General features: G+C 37.7%; 1 pseudogene across 1 annotated transcript; it reads left to right on the top strand.

Annotated features, from left to right (window-relative positions):
* Positions 1–1046: 1046 nt before the first annotated feature.
* LOC308503370 (KH domain-containing, RNA-binding, signal transduction-associated protein 1-like) lies at positions 1047–2302 on the top strand (annotated as a pseudogene). Its single transcript has 2 exons — positions 1047–1427; positions 1540–2302. The product of its transcript is annotated as a KH domain-containing, RNA-binding, signal transduction-associated protein 1-like (transcript).
* The last annotated feature ends 2853 nt before the right edge of the window (positions 2303–5155 follow it).

The following is a 5155-nucleotide window of genomic DNA, read 5'->3' as shown; positions in this document are numbered from 1 at the left end:
ATATTAATTTTAAACTCAGTGTGACCATCCAACACAATGCTGTTTATTTGGTTGTTCAAATTGTCCCTGCTTCAGTCATTGGAAACTCTTTCAATTAATCAGTGTCTAAGTCCTTTGACCATACACTTCTGGTAGTGTGCTTTTGTTTTTTTGAGTCTTTTCTTACTTTCTGGCACTAAAAGATGCCCCAGGCTTAGTTTGTATATTCTCTATCCTAGCTTAGCATCAGCTATTTCTTCAAGGAACTGTGTTTCTTTTATTGGAGAACGATATTGGAAACAAAGATCCGGGCCCTAGTTGTATACATTGCTACAGAAATGCTGTTGCTTCTGTATCCTCTCAGCTTCCAGAGCAAGACAGATGTGTCTTTGCAACTTTTAATTAACAGAAATTTGTACTTTTAATTGTTTAAATTTCAGTTTTTTAAATCTTTTGCTTAATAAGTCGTTCACCACTGCAAATTCATGGATATTTACATTATGATTATTTTAAAAACTATAGTGTTTTATTTTCCACCCATATTTATATTTTGATTTTCAATCTTCCTGAGTTTATTATGTGAGCATGACATGATATATGAATCAAACTTTATTTTTTTCATGGATATCTAATTGACCTAGAACAATTTATTGAAAAGACTATCATTTTTTCCAATGAGATCCCATTGTATAACGATTAGAATGTTTGAGACTGAGAACATGTGATGGTGAAATAATGAAGCAAAAGGAATCCTCATTTACTACTGTTGATGCATTTATTGGGCAACTCCTTTGAAAACCTATTAGCATTACCTAGTAAAGTCGAACATACTCAGCTATCTACCCGGTAGCAATGAGTGCACCTGTGGCCAATGACATGTACATTATGAGGAGAATTACTTGGATGGCCATACCAAGTTTAACAGTCCCATGGGAAACAAAATAAGCACATATTAAGAGTAGCCTGGCTCTTTCGCTGGGTCACTCCTGTGGGCTTCAGTTTCTCCCCCTCCGCCTCCCCCGCCAAACGCTTCTCTGGCCTTTGCAGCCTGGGTTGAATCCTCCCCAATGCAGTGCAGGGAGGACCCCGCCGCACGCAGGAGCGGGTCCTCCGGCCACAGCAGCTCCGTGCACCCCTCAGGTGCCCATCGCCCAGTAGTACATCAGGGGCCATCTCCACAGCCACGGTCCCCCACGGGTCTCAGCGAGGCGGGGAATGAGGGGTTCCCGGGGAGCTGCTGGAGCCTTGCTCGCCGCGCAGCCACCACCGCTGATGGCCTGACACCCTTGGCCATCGGGTCCGGACACGACAGTGGGCAGTCCAGCTGCGCCCTTTTGCTGACCCCCTCAGCCAGTGCCTCAGTCAAGATGGAGCCGAAAAACAAGTACCTGCCACAACTTGTGGCAGAGAAGGACTCCCTTGACCCGGTCCTTCCCTCAGGCCATGAAGTTACTAGTGGAACAAATTGAGAAGCTTCGGAAAGGGCTTTCAAAAAAGTTTATGAGGAGAATTACTTGGATTTATTGTCTCAAAAGGCTTCAAGAAGAGGCTTATATATAGGTCTCTGTGTTGGGGAAGGGCTCAATGAAAGACAAAGCCAGGAAGGAAGAGATGCGCAAAGGCGAAGATCCCGAATATGCCCACTTAAATATAGATCTGCATGCCTTCACTGAGATCTTTGGGCGCCCATGTAAGGCTTATGCTCTTATGACCATGCTATGAAGGAAGTCAGGAAGTGTCTAGTACCAGATATGGTGGATGATACCTGCCAGGAGGAGTTTCTGGCGCTCTCCTACTTGAATCAGGTACTGGAGCCCTCTCTTGGACTTGGGGTGCAAGTGAGAGACTGGGGAGCTGCAAATCCTCCTCGGTCTGTTCACAGGGGCTGTGGTGTTGTACCACCTCGGGACAGAGGTGTGGGGGGACGGGGCTTTGGTGAGTGGTAGACCAGTGAGAAGAGCCATCACTACAGGGACAACTGTGACTGGAGGAGTGCCACCGCCACCTGCTGTGAGGGTGCTCCAGCAGCAAGAGCATGGACAGCAGGCATCCAGAGAATTCCTTTGCCTCCACCCCTTGCACCAGAAACATGAATAATATGGATATGATGATACATATGCAGAACAGAGTTATGAAGGCTATGCCAGCTATTACAGCTAGAGCCAAGGGGACTCAGAATATTATGACTATGGACATGGGGAGGCTCAAGATTCTTATTAAGCATATGGCCAAGACACTGGAATGAGACAGGCCATCGCTGAATGCCCCTCCTGCTAGGCTGGTGAAAGGAGCATACAGAGAACACCCATGCCAATATTATTAAAAACAAACATGAGGGGAAAATATCAGTTATGAGCAAAGTTGTTACAGATTTCTTGTACCTCCCAGGATTCCTGCTGCTTTACCCACATCAGACAAGTAATTGAGTGTTTTTCTTCCTGGTCCCCTTCTCCCTACTTTACTCTGTTCTTAACTCTGCATTCTGGCTTCTGCAAGTAGTATTTAAAATGAGGAACAATAGATTTAAGAATATCAAATTATTTATTTACGTGTATAGATGCTTGTCCTTTGTTGTTTAAATATAAACAGAAATGCACCTTTTATAATTAAACAAAAAAGTTGAGAAAAAAAAACAGTTTCAAAAGTGATGTTGCTTCCTTAAAGATTCTGAAGTCAAGACTTCTTAATATTATCTTAGTTTTGTTATGAAGCATACTGTAAAGTTTAGTTGCATAATCCCAAACTAGGCTACATTTCAAAATTCAGGACTGTTTAAGATCTAAAATCATAAACGTTAATGGCAATCGGTACCACCATGTAAAACTGAGCTCAGATATCTCTAAAAATGTTTCCTTTAAAAGCACATGGAAGTTGAATAATATGGTTAAATTTCAATATGAACGATCCTCATGAATTAAATAGTTGATGCAATGTTTAATGTTAATTTATTGAAACAACAACAGCAACATTAGGTTTGTAAAACTGACTTTTTCATTATATGGGTTTTGAAATCTAGCCCCAGACATACAGGTTTTGAAGAGGTTGATTGGGGTAGAGGGTCTGGCCACCTGAACTGAATTTGATGCAGAGCTTTTTAGCCACAATCTTTTAATAATGGTACTAATAGTTAAAATGTCAGTATGTAAAAAGACAAAGTATTCTGTTCATCTGAAATTCTGCACTCCATGAAAAGCTCACTTGGACACTGGGGCCAAAGGCTGATGATTTTTTTTTTTTTAAGTTGACAGTTGTCAATATTGAACTGATCCCAAGGTAGTCAGTCAAGTATGTCTCAACACTAGCATCGTATCAAAAGGAACATTGCTGCTGAATTAAAAAGGAATTAAACCCACTTTGCAAATACATTCAAGTCCTAATTGCATTTGTACCATCCTCCCATTTTGTTATTGGAAGATGAAATGTTTCATGTGTTAGACAGCACAAATAGATACCTTAAACTTATGTCAAAATGTCTGCAGCAGTTCAGCAATATAGTTTAATTCTTTTAATAATAATAATAATAATAATAATAATAATAATAATAATAATAGAGTAGCCTGGAGAATTAATCATACAATTTCTATTCATACAATGTAACACTGAACTACAATGAAAATATGACCAAATATCCAGACTTTTGAAAAAAAACACATATCTTATTATTCTATTTACATAAAGATAAGCAAAGCTTATATATTGTGTTAAGAATCAGGATAATGTTTTCTTTGGGTTGAAAAAGGAGGATAGAGTTAGGAGGAAGCTTGTCTAATGTCTTAAACATTGGTAATGGTTTATTTCTTGACTTTGGTGGTATTTTTATGAGTGTGTGTCAGTTTATAATAATTCATAGATGTATGGACTAAAATTGCGAACTTCACTTCATTGTGTATATGTAATGCTTTAATTAAAAACAATTAAATGTATTACATACAAATAGGGAGAAAAAGAATGAAAAGATATATAAGCAAGACTGGGATGCCTTGCTGTCACTGAATATCGTGGGATTTGCTTCACGTGCAATTTAAAGAAGTGTTACTTGGGAAAAAGATGAATTTAGGTCTTTGTGACACAAAGATGTCAAAAGCATACTTTTAGAGGTAAGTTGTGCTGCAGATAAAAGGGTCAGGAATTAAAATAATGTGTGTGTCCTCTGACTTGAAGTATGCCTGTTTTAAGAACCTGGAAAATATGTTACATTCTTCCCTTTAAAATGACTTCAAATTCAGAGAACATAAATAAAGTTAATAATTATAAAGATTTTTTTCTTTGCAAACTCATATGCATTAACAACATTTAATTTATAAAGATTACTCATATTTTGATGAATACCAAAGCAATTAATGATTTCGTTGTTGTAAAGTGCTTCTGTTTGAGATAATGTTTTGCGATCCTGGCATTAGCACAATCCATCTGGTTCTTATATTTATGCATATTTAGATGGAAGTGCATAGAATGTTGTATGCCAAAAACTAATGATGTATTGAACAAATGCATTATTGCCAAATGAAATGCTTTTTTACTCACTTGTTAAAAACATATCTCTGAGAAAATATGTTTATTTGTTTAGTCCTCTCTGAACTTTGGTGAGTTTGAGTTTTCTTTTACTATGAGTTTAAGGTATGTAGCAGTTTCATTTATCTATGAGTATAACATTAGTTCATTTTTCCAATTTTTACCACTAATGTCCCAAGTATGAACACCATGTAAACTATCAGTTGAAAATTCTTCTATCTACAATAGTAATCCCTGACTTAAAAAACAGTGACAAAATTTTCTTCTGATAACTCCTGACGTGCCTGTGGGTGCTTGTCCCACAATGCAGATAGTTGTTTTGTCATTTTAACATTTTTTTTCTAAATTTTGTCATTTTAACACGAATAGTACCTATACACATACAGGTAATTTTAATCTCTTATCAGCAATAACATCCATAAAGTGGAATGGAACTATATAGTTTAGAATAATAAACAGAATGGAGGTTCCTCAGAAAATTAAAATTAGAACTACAATCTGATACAGCATTCCCATTTTTAGGTTTTTATCCAAAAGAATTGACATCAAAATCTAAAAGAGATACCTGCATTCATAGGTTCATTGCAGCATTGTTCACAATAGTCAAGATGTTGAAACAGTCTAAATGTCCATTGGTAGATGAAGGGTAAAGAAAATGTTTATT

Source organism: Rhinolophus hipposideros (genome assembly GCF_964194185.1).
Source record: "Rhinolophus hipposideros genome assembly, chromosome: 10".
NCBI classification, from domain to species: Eukaryota; Metazoa; Chordata; class Mammalia; order Chiroptera; family Rhinolophidae; genus Rhinolophus; species Rhinolophus hipposideros.
This window is presented reverse-complemented; position numbering and strand designations above follow the sequence as displayed.